At 41.1% G+C, this 14,209-nt stretch overlaps 1 long non-coding RNA gene across 1 annotated transcript; it reads right to left on the reverse strand.

Annotated features, from left to right (window-relative positions):
- Positions 1-12,556: 12,556 nt before the first annotated feature.
- Positions 12,557-14,151, reverse strand: LOC122869577. The gene is made up of 2 exons (XR_006376351.1): positions 14,014-14,151; positions 12,557-12,999 (listed from the first exon to the last, which is right to left on the reverse strand). It is a non-coding gene; the product is annotated as an uncharacterized LOC122869577 (long non-coding RNA).
- Between the last annotated feature and the right edge of the window lie 58 nt (positions 14,152-14,209).

The following is a 14,209-nucleotide window of genomic DNA, read 5'->3' on the forward strand; positions in this document are numbered from 1 at the left end:
CCTGAGTAATCGCAGTGCGTCACTCCTCCTGCGCCGTGTGCAGGCAGTCCGTAGGTGCGGCAGGTTGGAGCTTCTCTCTCAGTGTTCCTATGGCTGGTAAATATTTACATAGCTTGTTTGATATTCTCCCTCCCTTTGTAGATTTTTAAAAACTAACTAACTAAGTCTAATACCGAAAAAGAAATAACAGATGAAAAACAAGAATGTAGCTTGCAGAGTTTGAAGGAGCTACAGGTACAGCCGCTGCCATAGTCCAAATCTTCTGATCTGGTCGATTTGAACTATTTTGGCTTAGCCCTTTAAATCAAATCCAATCAGATATCATTCAGTGATGTTCAGCAATAAAGCTGATTAAAACAAAAATGTAGCTAAGTTACCAGCCCCTGCCATAGCAATACAAATTTATATGTAAAATTCCACAATTTTAAAATACTCCATTATAATTGAATGTCTTGCACTGAAACTTAAAATAAGTATTAGCATTAAATACAATTATTAAGTATGTATGAATATTAATTATTTAGTATTATAAAGAGTACGGTCTAGACCTGCTCTGTAGGAAAAGTGCAATGAGACAACTTCTGTTATGAATTGGCACTATATAAATAAAATTAAATTGAATTGAATGAAGAATGTAGAATGGATAAGAGTTAGCAGCATGTAATATTGTTAGTAAAAGCCTGAGATCCTGCACATAGGGAGTTCCAGAGCTGAGGTGCACTCACATGGAATGGGATAAGGAAAAGTGCCATGGGCTGTTATATGAGCAAACTGAAAGATGGCAAGCAAACCATGCTTCCGTCTTAATTTGAACCTCATTAACTAAAGAGGATAGCACGCTAAAACATGACTAACTGGATTTACCTTATGGAGGACTGTGAGACTGAGCAGGTAAACAACTGAGTAACCACATTTATCTAAGAGTTATGCAACGTATAAATAGACATAGGGGTGATTATGGACATTGAAAGAAGAAACAACTTTATGATATTTTTCAAAAAATAATAATGTGAAGCTAGACAACGTTGACCAGCAGTTTTTAGCCGTGTCTGTGCACCACTTTGGTCCAGACTGAAATAACTGAACAACTATTGGATTGCCATGAAATTTTCTACACACATTCATGCCCCTCGCAGGATGAATTGTAATAGAGCTCAACAGTGACCGCCAGGGCTGGACTGGGAATGAACAATGGCTCAACAAAAGGCACCTGATTAAGCTAAATAGCCAGCTAGCCAAACCCAAACCTTGCTTATCTTATCTGCCAGATGGCCAGTCCAGCCCTGGTGACTGCCCACTTTTTTAACACCTACGGTTTCGGAAGTGAATTTCCCATTCATTTCTGAAAATCTTTATATAAAGAGTTTTAAGCCTGGAACCAAGCCAACCAACTACGAGATCAATCGTGAACATAAAACACTTGATGCGGAGCAAAAAAAAGACGGAACTACGCATCCCATAAACCATTGCAAATGATACTTTTCCAACAACTTCCAACCTAACGGTAGTAGCACCCTTCTTCCGGAATTGAACCTTTGTCATTATAATAGTATTGTAGTGATTCTCTAAAAAAAGGCAGCATGTCAAAAAGGGAAATCATGGTTGCTCTGTGGTTAACGTTAATGATTGTAGAGTTCAGTGGTAGCAGCTAACTCACTAGCTAAACTGGTATTTTTTGCACACTGCATTTGACATACTATGTATTGGGACATACTAAACATTTTTATGGCATACTAAATAGTATGGTAGTATGGGTATTGGAACGCACAGTTAGTGTGTTCCAATACATAGTATGTCACGTGCAGTATGTGAAAAATACCAGGATGTCCTACTGCATCCGGTCGCATTATGCAGTATGTCAGCCAGGATGCTTTTCTGGCTATTCTGACCCACAATCCTCTGCGCAGTGGAAGATATGTCACATCGATTGAGCCGCCAAGAGAGTTGGTGGCGCTAATGCTCCTCCTGGTTGCAATTCGCCATTAAATAGAAGAAGTATGAAAAGAAGCCGCCAAGAGAGCACAGACGGCAGCTTCACGTGCAGACAGAACACAGTGCCAGCAGCCGCATCTCTGCATGAAAATATTTTCAACAACAAAAAAAACATCTGTCAGCAACAGAGAGCTGTGTGTGAAAGGGGGTAACATGCCTACTGGTGACCAGTCCAATAGATAGTAATAACAAGAATAGGAATGGTTTAAGTGAACAAAATAATCATTAAGATAACCAATAACAACAACAGGACATACTGTAACTATGAAAAGAACTGACAGAAATGCATGTGCAATTTTACTGTCGTTAATATAATACTGCATGTTACATACATTACAAAGTAACAACAGTAGAGCTCTCCTGGTGGACCTCTGTCTCTGGCGAGCTCAGCGATTTGCATGTTGTTGTATCTCCATGGTAACGTGTAATGCTCCAAACTGCACACTTTTTTCTTTTTACTTCAAATGTCGCGCAACGGACTGCGACAGATGTATGAGCAAGGTGGTCAAATTTCAAGGTACAATGTTATGACGAAGTAGTATGTCCCATGCAACAGTACATATTTTGTAAGGGCAGCTGCAGTACGTACTATAAGTGAAAAGAATAAGCAATGTTTGAGCGATATGCGATTTGGAACGCAGGGAAGGCCTTTCTCATTTCTCAGTTTGTACACCCTCGATTCCTTTCCTCGCCTCCTCGCCTCCTCTCCTCGTGTCTTAGTCTCTCCCACCGAGATGCGAGCGGAGGAGGCGAGGAAGAGACACAAGGAGAGAGGAACAGGCATCTCTCGCCCGGAAGGTGGACGAGATCAGGCAGCAGCAGCAGGGGGCAGTGACAGAAAGCTGCAGTCAAGTCAGACAGTTTCCAGCAGCCTTCAAAGAATACACAGGAAGTCACCGAAATATTTACATCCTGTTAGATCCATCTGGAAGCTACCTGTAGTTTGCAGACCTGTTCGGGTAAGAAATAACGTATGTGTTCTTGATCACTGATGAAGTTGAAGCAGAAGAGATCCCCCTACTTTTCTGTGAAGATGGACAATAAACAATAACAATAAATCTACTCTCATAGCTTTTTATTCGTTTTCGATTCGTTTACTTTGTAAATGCTCGTTTTGATAAGTGCGGAATAAATCACCTTCATTATTGGATTATTATATTATTATTATATGAGTCTAATATCCAACAATCTAGTGTTAAATATTACAATTACAATGGGGGTTTGAGAGCTACAACAAAGATCAAGTGACAGGATGCATGTGGACAAAAGGGCTTTAGTAACATTCTTTGCAGAAGTGATTAACAGTACAGCTGAAGTCAAAAAATGATAAAATCCAGCTGGTTGTCAGAGCAGCAGTTAATCATTTAGGATTAATGGAACTGACATTGGAAGAAGTGAGGGACAATATGGAAGTGTGGGAAAGAGGGGGGAAGGTGGGTATAATAATCTACTACAATCCATGCAAAAGGTTAGAGTTGGATAGTCTACTAAGGATACAAGGGCAAAAGAGACAAAGTAATATGGTGTGCAGATTTTAATGCTCACAATACAATATGGGGGTGGGGGGTAGAGTAGTAATTATAGTGTTAATAATAATAAATTAGTAATAATAGGAATGACAGCTATAGGAAGAATAATGTCAGCTTTAGTAACAGAGCGATTAACAACAACTGTAGTAGCAGTTGTCAAGCAGGAAGACGGGGGCAGCAGGTGGCCCACAACCACAGATCCAGACTCTGCAGCTCCGGAGGCAGAAATACCTGCTGAAAGCAACAGAAGGAGAGAGGAGAGAAACAAGAAAGCACAGAACTACGGGAGAGAAAAGATGTTGAGTTAGTAACATGCAGTAATGGGAAAGGAACAAGGGATCTAACTTTAGTGTCTAATCCCTTGGCTGGAGTTAGTAACTGGCAAGTTTGGACAGCTGCAACAGCAGGCAGTGGTCACTACCCAGTCTCATGCTCGGTGGGAGAAAGAGTTGAAATGAGACCAGGTGGTGGAATCCCAAAGTGGGTCTTTGGGAAAGCAGATTGGGATAAGTTCCAGAAGTTTAATGAGGAAACAATGACAAGGACATCACTGGTGATATAGAAGAAATATACAGTCAGGTAAGTGCAGCAATTATTATGGCAGCAGATGGATCAATACTCAGGAGTAAAAATAGGAAGAATAGAAAACTGGTACCATGGTGGACAGAGGAGTGTTGTCAAGCTGTAAGAAACCAGAACAGAGCATTCAGACAATTTAAAAGAACCCATAACATGCAGCATTTGAATCAGTGTAAAAAGGCACAGGCAGTGGTGAGAAGAACAGTACGCCAAGCTAAGAGGGAAAGTTGGAGAAATGTTTTTAAAAAAAATAGGAAGAACAACACCTGTGGGAGAGGTATGGGGAATGATAAAGAGGATGAGAGTGTCACAGTCTGTCATGTTCTCTCCACCACATCACAGCCACACCTCACCTCCTCACCTGAGTATTAATTCCCAGCACCTGTCACCCTTCGCACACCTGCACATAATCAGCCACTCCACTCACCTATAAAACCCAGCTCCTCACGTCAGTCAGTGTCCGGTCGCGTTCATGGTGAAGGACAGAACGTTAGTTCCCCTGTAGCCTAAGAACAATTTGGACTCACCTCGTCTAAACCTAACTATTCCCTGCAACCGCTCTTCAGTACCTCTTCCCTGGCTCCATCGTGTTCCTGTCCTCTGTGTGGTTCACTCCAGCTCCAGTCTCCGTGTTTCTCCAGTCTCCCGTGAGTGTTCACACCAGCTCCAGTCTCCGTGTATCTCCAGTCTCCTGTGAGTGTTCACACCAGCTCCAGTCTCCGTGTATCTCCAGTCTCCCGTGAGTGTTCACACCCGCTCCAGTCTCCGTGTTTCTCTCGTCTTCTGTGGGAGTTACGTCAGTCTCCTGGCTCGAGTCGAGCTTCTCATCTGGACTTCCCACTCCGCTCCAGATCTCCGTCTAATCCAGACTTATACAGTAGCTTTCCCACCATACCCAAATCCACGTTGTTTGTGTTTAAATAAAGCACTCACGATTCTCCTTGTGTCTCCGGCCTGATCTGTCCGTAACAGAAGACCGGACCAGAAAAGAGACAAGGATGACGGCCAAAACTTCCCTCCTACACCTGGGTGAGTTGGCCAAACGATATATCCTCAGCCTCCCTAGTCCCTTTATTGCGGTGGACGAGTTTCTACAGTCGGGGATTTTCTCCGGTAGAGTGGAAAATTGCGAGGAGTTCCTCACGAAGTGCTTCCTCGCGTTCCTGTTACACAAATTAAAGCAAACATCACGAAAACTTGAAAGGAAATGGCGTTCCAACAACCTGGATAGTCTTAAAACATATAGGAAGGCCCTCCAGAGCAGCTTACTACTCATCATTAATAGAGGAAAATAAAAACAACCCCAGTAACTATTAGAGAAAAAATTCATCAAGTCCTGCCTTTAACCGGTGCCGACTTGTCTTCAAACACAGGAACCTTGGAAACAGCTGTAGAACCTGATGTGTGTTTTGGCTGCTTTGCTCCTGTCAACCTTCTTCAGTTGACTTTGACGATTAATTCATCTAAGCCATCAACCTGTCTCTTAGAGCCCATTCCAACTAGGCTGCTTAAAGACGTTTTACCCTTAGTTAGCATTTCTTTACTGGATATGATCAATCTGACTTTATTAACAGGCTATGTACGACAGTCTTTTAAAGCAGCTGTAATTAAACTGCTTCATAAAAAGCCCACTCTTGATCCAGGGGTTTTAGCCAACTATAGACCTATATCTAACCTTCCCTTTCTTTCTAAGATCCTTGAGAAAGCATTCGCCAATCAGTTGTGTGACTTTCTAAATAACAATAGTTTATTTGAGGATTTTCAGACAGGGTTTAGAGTGCATCATAGCACAGAGACAGCACTGGTGAAAATTACAAATGACCTTTTAATTGCATCAGACAATGGACTTGTCTATGTACTTGTCTTGTTAGATTTTAGTGCTGCGTTCGACACCAATGACCATCACATCCTGTTACAGAGACTGGAACATGTAATTGGCATTAAAGGAACCGCACTAAGCTGGTTTAAATCCTATCTATCAGATCGATCTCAGTTTGTACATGTTAACGGTGAGTCCTCCGTGCATGCCAAAGTTAGTCACGGAGTTCCACAAGGTTCTGTGCTTGGACCGATTCTATTCACCTTATATATACTTCCTCTAGGCAGTATTATTAGGAAGCACTCCATAAACTTTCATTGCTATGCAGATGATACCCAATTATATCTATCGATCAAGCCAGATGAAACTAACCAGTTAACTAAACTTCAGGCATGCCTTAAGGACATAAAGACCTGGATGACCTGCAATTTTCTGATGTTAAACTCTGACAAAACTGAAGTTATTGTACTTGGCCCCAGACACCTCTGAGACATATTATCTAAAGATATAGTTGCTCTAGATGGCATTGCCCTGGCCTCCAGCACCACCATAAGGAACCTTGGTGTTATCTTTGATCAGGATTTATCCTTTGACTCCCACATGAAACAAACTTCAAGGACTGCCATTTTTCACCTACGCAACATTGCAAAAATCAGGCACATCCTGTCTCAAAATGATGCCGAAAAACTAGTGCATGCATTTGTTACTTCTAGGCTGGACTACTGCAGTTCCTTATTATCAGGCTGCCCAAATAAGTCCCTTAAGACTCTCCAGTTGATCCAGAATGCTGCGGCACGTGTACTGACAAGAACTAGGAAAAGAGATCATATTTCTCCAATATTAGCTTCTCTGCACTGGCTTCCTATAAAATCCTGTAGAATTTAAAATCCTTCTCCTCACCTACAAAGCTCTTAATGGTCAGGCACCATCATATCTTAAAGATCTCATAATACCATATTATCCGACTAGAACACTGCGCTCCCAGGATGCAGGGTTACTTGTGGTTCCTAGAGTCTCCAAAGTAGAATGGGAGCCAGAGCCTTCAGTTATCAAGCTCCTCTCCTGTGGAATCGGGTCCCAGTTTGGGTTCGTGAGGCAGACACCATCTCCATATTTAAGAGTAGGCTAAAGACTTTCCTCTTTGATAAAGCTTATAGATAGGGCTGGCTTGGGTGAGTCCTAAACCATCCCTTAGTTATGCTGCTATAGGCCTAGACTACTGGGAGACTTCCCATGATGCGCCTCTTTCCTCTCTCCTCCTCTCCCTCTCCATCTGTATGCATTTGTATTCCCATTACTGCATGTTACTAACTCAACATCTTCTCTCTGCCGTAGTTCTGTGCTTTTTTGTTTCTCTCCTCTCTCCTTCTGTCGCTTTCAGCAGGTATTTCTGCCTCTGGAGCTGCAGAGTCTGGATCTGTGGTTGTGAGCCACCTGCTGCCCCCGTGTTCCTGCTCGACAACTGCAACTACAGTTGTTGTTATTGGCTCTGTTACTAATACTGTCATTATTATTCCTATAGCTGTCATTCCTATTATTACTAATTTATTAATATTAACACTACAATTACTAAAAAAAAAAACCCTCTCTCATAACCTAACACGGCAGCGGCGGATGGCCGCCCACCATTGAGTCTGGTTCTGTCCAAGGTTTCTGCCTCTTAAATGAATTTTTTTCCTTGCCACTGTCACCAAATGCTTGCTCATGGTGGGATTTGTTGGGTCTCTGTAATTAATATTATAAAGAGTACGCTCTAGACCTGCTCTATAGGAAAAGTGCAATGAGATAACTTCTGTTATGAATTGCTGCTATATAAATAAAATTGAATTGGAGCATGTAGTTCTGAGCTGTAGAGGGTTTGGGACACAGAGAGAGATGAGCAATAATCTGAGGGAGTTAGGGCTGCGGGAATTCACATTAAAAGAATTACTGAGCATGGATGAGAGAGCACAGGTCAGGGTACTGTTAGCTTTTCTAAGTTTTAAATAGGATATGATGGAAAAACAGGAATAGGGTGCTAGGGCGGCTGACATTGATGGAGGATAAAACGTAGTTCAGGGTGTGTGTGTGTGTGTGTGCAGGTTTTTTGTTTTGTTTGTTTCTAATTTTATTTTATTTTGAAGGGATTTAGATTGTAAATCTATTGTCTGTTCTGGAGCAGAAGGTGGAGGAAATGCACCAATAAGCTGGTCGCCAACTGCCATAAAACAAGAAGAAGATGTCAGAGACAAATCTAATCTCATCTGTTTTGCGGCAGTCGATCCTGCGCAGGCCTGGCTCATCTCAAACGAGCCTATCGTCCGGAGTGGCCGTGATAAGCTCTGGCTGCCGCGTCGCAGCCGTGCCCGGTGGAAAGTCGTTATGCTTTCCCAATTTTTGGCCCATGCTGATAGTGTAAGAGTGAAATTGTGCGATGTAAACATAATTGTGCAAACATAAGTTTAGTATATTCTTACTGAACTGTTTACACATATTTACAGTACTGTTAAGTTAATGTTCTGGTATCAGGTATTGCAGCTAGTCAGCGCTGTTCAGGCAGCTGGTAGTTCATGGGGTTAAGAAAAGGTAGAGGAAGAAAAAAAGAAGGGAGAGAGGGGATCCGCGTTTTCCACACTTGCATCTTTTCCTTCTGTGCGAGAAGAGAAAAAAACAGGAAAAGTGTTTTTAGAGAAATGACACGTCCTTTCTTCTGAAGCATCACATGAAGCGACGTCCGTGGCGGCAGCTGATCACAGCTTGAAGTCAGATTTAGCAGCTGTAGAGACGTTTGATATTATTTATTAATTTTTTGCATCTGTATTTATTGATATTCTGATTGTGAATTCATTATTTAATAACCCAGAATATGATGGCGTTTTTTGAACATTGGAAATTATTTGTTAGGCTAAATGTTTCAAAGAAAATAGAAATGATGTAACACCATGTCCTAACTGAATGTGAGTGACCGACAATCCCTGCACGTCTGTTGTCATGCAAACAAACCACGTCCCTATCAGCTGTGCTTGAGATCAGACTGGAGGCGTTAACCACTCCATAGTGAGAAGGCTACTTGCTATTTACGTTTGTGCTTTTTAAACAGAAAAGACACTTATTTTATTGTGATACTTTGATGTTTCTCTACTGGTTATTAGAGATGGTTATTTACCTTATTTACCTCATTTTGTTGTATGTGCTGTGTAGCGGCATGTGGACCCAAAAGCAGATGACCAGGAAGCGGTATCAGGGTGAAGTATCCGGATGGCTACAGTGTTTATTAAGGGTGATGTGGTTTACAGGCAGGTACAGGCAGACCGGTAGGCAGACAGGTAAACAAATAGACAAAAGGCAGATAGGTTACCGACTGGCAGTGGTGGAAGCAGGGAAGTGAGTCCAAGGTGGCAAACAGTTCACTAGGGAGCAGGCAAATTACATAAATCCAGAATCCAACCAAGGTCCACGGGGAACTGGGCACTGGAACCAGATACAACAAAAGGTGCACCAAACGGCAACACACACAAAGGTCAGGAACAACACCATGTGTGACAACAATGACCCAACACTGAACAAAAACAGAGACACGGACTAAATACCCTAGGGGAGGTGAGACAACGAGACACAGGTGCAAACAATCAAGGAAGGGCCAACAATCAAAACGGGAGCGAAAACAAAGCCAGGAAGTAAAAACACAAGACACACAAGGGAAGGAGAATACTACAAAATAAAACGGGAAATAAAAAACCTTATACTACCACATATTTAGGTTTTTGTAGAGAAGATGCGTGGCTCGCAGCCAGTTAGGACACTCCAATACAAAACTATTGACTTTAATTCTATCCATAAGAAAAGTTAATGGGGGAAATAACAGATCATGAAAAGAAAAATCTTTCTACTAAATGAAGAACGTTGTTTGTAACTAGATGGTGAATCAGTTTCTATAAAATGTTGTGTTGTTGATCCAACATCTAAACCAATCAGCTCTTAGATCAGGGGACAGCCAGGCATTTCCTATTATGCAGTCGGTGGAGATCAACTGCAGCATTGCAACTTTATGTGCAGAACAGTTAAGCAAGAATAATAAAAGACCTGCACCACCTGCAAGACTGTCGATATGCATATTCAAAAAATATAGATTATCCTATACAGCTATGGACTGTCAGTACCAGATGCTGAGTAGAGCGCGGACATCTAGTTTAATAAACAGTTTCAGCACAGATAGAGCAGAAAGTCCACACTCTAATTCACCTGCTGCTGCTGTTTTTGTTTTTTGACATCATTAAATTCACTATGACATAGATGGAGCCAGCTAGCCACCTGGAGTCGGGGGCCACCTGGAGTCACGACAAACCGCATAAACTGCAGTGGGTGCACATATAGTGTAACAAACAGTTTACGGGACTGTTGTGACTCAAGATGGCTAATGTAGCCAGTAATCTACATTGTTTCTGACTGAAAATAACCTTTTCATGTACGTCATAATAACTTTGATTTTCACAATGTAGATATTTTACACACCATGCAAAAACACAAATTCTAATTAATCAAATTTATTTGATATATCGCCCAGCCCTACTTGCATCTGTACGGCCTATATGAAAAGTGCCCTGAGATAACTTCTGTTATGAGTTGGCGCTATATAAGTAAAACTGGATTGAACTGGATTGAATCTGAATCTCTCGTTGTTGCTTCATCCATTGTTCAACAGCTGTAAACAGAGTCATAAGGTGGCATGACTACGTGATAACTGAGCCGCAGCAGAGGATCAGCAGACCACCAGCCTCTTTGAGATTTGAGAAGGAAAGAACAGAGCACTGAATACATATGGATTAAAACAGTGAATATATAAAAGTAGCGCAACATGATTATCCAAATGTAACAGCAGGCATACAGCATACAAAGTAATGATTTCTGTTCCAAATGCACTTGAGTAAGACTGAAATACAACAAGAATCAAAACCAAACAGAAGAGAAGCAAACAGTTTTCCTGCACAAACAGTGCTGAAGTCTGTTTTAGGACATTATTCCTTCTGCTGGTTAGGAACAGTGAGTGTAGATTATTATCATCTTCCACCATTTTTCTGATTCATTATTATGAGATACACTGATTCAAATGAAAGGTGCCCTGTGGAGTTTTGTTGTATACAAAGTTTCTGTTTCCATTCGGTGTTTCTTCCCCCAGACTCATTGTGTGTATCCTTGAGGTCTAATAAACATGTTGAATGCATTTACACAAAACATTTGAAATGCTGATTTTTCTTAAATATTTAAAACCTGCATTGCTTCCATCCATGTGTACTTATGTGCTTGCAGTCTTCTCTCCTGCCTTTGTTGGTGCATTGCTTTGTTTCTTGGCACGTTACCACCCACTCATAAAAGCATTGCTCCATAGCACTACTAGTCATCAAAACACCATTTGAGCATTACACTCATGACTTTTGCATAATTTCTGGTCATATTTCATAATCACATGTGCCTCAGCCTGCCCAAGCATACAAACAAATGCATGTTAAACGAGCTACTTAAAGCCCTATTCAGTGATCGTGCACCTTTGGTTCTGAGTTGCATCAGGTGCTCGGAGGCCAGTATACCTGCTTGCAGGTCTAGTTTTAATTTACGTTATTGTAAATAACGTAACGGCTCCATATGAATTCATTGAGAAGGTATTAAATTATTAAGTCAAACGAGAATTGTTTGTCCCCCCATGGAGAAAGGCAGGCTCTGTACATGACTCTTATGACAGATCGAGATCACTCTTACATTTGGTTCATACATAAGAGAAAATCCTAAACCCGAGAAAATTGGTGAATGCGTCAAGTTCTCTTAAATCACTCGTACCTGCCACTTAAGAAGAGATGTGTTTGTATGAGTGATTTTTGTGGTATTTGGTGGAGACCAAACCAGAGCCAAAAGGAGATTGAATGACTTATGTTAATCTGGTGGACACAAGCATGACTCCAAAAGAATACGAATGTTGCTCCGTAACTGCTAGATGTGCAAAAAGGCCGTATCTTCTACTTTATTCGGTAGGACCTCAGAGAGAGTAGATATGAACGCATGAGACTGGCTGTCTGTGTCCATTTTTTAACCTGAATGAACTGAAACCAACGCAGAGCTTAGTGCAAGTTAAGTTAATTTAGTTTGATTTAGTAGCAGCATTTTAAATGCAACGAATGTGTTGTCATCTTGTTGACATCTTTTCCTTATTTGTTTGTGTTTTCTTGCAAACTCTTGAGCAATTTAAATCTACTACTTTTCAACCTCGTTGGAGAATGCTAAGGTGTTCTTATTACTACCCTAAAGCCACAGCCTGTACATAAAGACCTCTACTGAAACCTAAACAATCTGTTTTCTAGCGGGGGCTTTTCATCACGCTAACTTATGCTTCCTTGCGTCCTCTCTCCTCCCGTGACCTGGAAATCATTCCCCCCTCCCCCATAATGGAGGATCTTCCAATCCCTTAAATGCACCTGGAGGAGAGAGGAGATGAGGAAGCACAGGTGTGTCCTACGCGGAAGTCTTATATCAAGTGGCGTGACGTCGAGATGCCGCAGCTCCACGTGTGTACAGACAATATAAGAGAACACAGTCACGTGGTGAGGTGCAATATGAGGCGCCCTCTCCTGGTGTGTGATGAATCCGACACTTATAGATATGCAGAATATACAGGATCATTTCACTGCAAAGCAGCGTTTGTTATTTATTTTACACACAGTCGACACACACACATTGTGTTGTGTTATTGTGCAAATAACAATAATGCATGTAAATACAATCCAATGCAGTCACAACAAATAACACTGATCCAAACATACATTAGAAGATTTAAAAGGAATATTAAACGATGATTAAAATCAACAACACTAATAATCGGCTATGTTAAACAATGTCCATATGTAAATGAATACAGGCCTCTTGTATATGTAAGACTGTTGTAGGCTGTAAGAGAGTTTCTTATCTATCTTTGAAAGACACGAAGGTTTGGAAATGGTTCTTCAATAAGGGGTTCTGTGGACGTCCGTCCTACTCGGTTTGACAGGTAGTACAGCTGTGCAGCACGTCATCAGTAAGTGATGCTGCGTTTCATTAGTAGCTCCACTTCCCCTCCTTTATTTTTATTGAAACAATCAGAACATATGCAGACATTCAGCTCAAGTTCAACACGTTGTGTAGTCCAGATTATAATGTGTGAAACGACGAGTTTGTAAAGAAATACCTTAAGCAAACAAATTAAATCCAATCTAGTAGAAAAAGAATATGAATAAAAATTAAATATAGGCTATATAATAATATACTTAAAAATATACAATATAAAATACGTAAATAACTAAATTAAATATAAGGAAAAAAATATCTAAACAAACTCAGTAAAGTGTAAAATACCTTAATCAGAAGCTACAGAAAATAATTCTCTAAAATACAGCAGCGTGCGTTCAAGGGTCAAAGTGTTCATGTAAAAATCTTAAAGTTTGGGAGGGACGTAGAAAATGTTGCGCTATGTATGTGAAATTTGTCAATCACAAGTATATAGTTATAGTATAGTTCTGTTGTAAAGAAACGTCTCTGTCTCTCCAACACAACAAAAGAAGAGGAGCAGTTTCTGGCTCAGTGCCACAAAAGGTGCATTTAGCATCTATGTCAATACATTTGGACGATACCGTGTCACATGGGTAAATGTGATGTAAGATTTCAAAGTGAATTTCTCTGATCTGGTTCGAGATACAGGACTGGAAGGTTCACAACCATGCCCTGCGCCGGTTCATATTACGCAACTGATTTCCAAAAAGGTTTCCTCTGGGTGAACTCTTCTTTAGTTCTGTTCTTATATTTGTACATTTTATGCTTATTCAATTTATCCCACCCATTGTAAGACAAGGCATTTGAACATTCACATTTTGATCATATAAATGACATTTCATTAACTCAGTTACAGCCTAACTGTTGCTGCAGGTTTATGATATCTGGCAAAGCAGCAGTGTTTCCATGCGTTTCCAGATGATGGTGGGAATAAAGAAATCACACAAGCTGAACAACAAACCAAGGAAATATTAACTGCAACTAGTTTTTCAGTACAATCTTGAGCTGTCAGTGAGATTTTCTTAAGAAACTAGGTTTACGTACATTACTGCCACCGAACCATGGATGTTTACATTTTCTTGCACCAAATGCAGAACTGCAGTGCATTGTGGGTGATATCCACCTGCAGTGACCATCGCTGAAGACTCGCTCTCACCGAGTTCCCTTCACTTTTCAGACAAACGGAGCTTCCCGGGGGGGGCAGTAAACCGGGGCGCGTTGAAACCGGGCCTGCCGCTGT

Source organism: Siniperca chuatsi, linkage group LG21 (assembly GCF_020085105.1).
Source record: "Siniperca chuatsi isolate FFG_IHB_CAS linkage group LG21, ASM2008510v1, whole genome shotgun sequence".
Classification (NCBI taxonomy): domain Eukaryota; kingdom Metazoa; phylum Chordata; class Actinopteri; order Centrarchiformes; family Sinipercidae; genus Siniperca; species Siniperca chuatsi.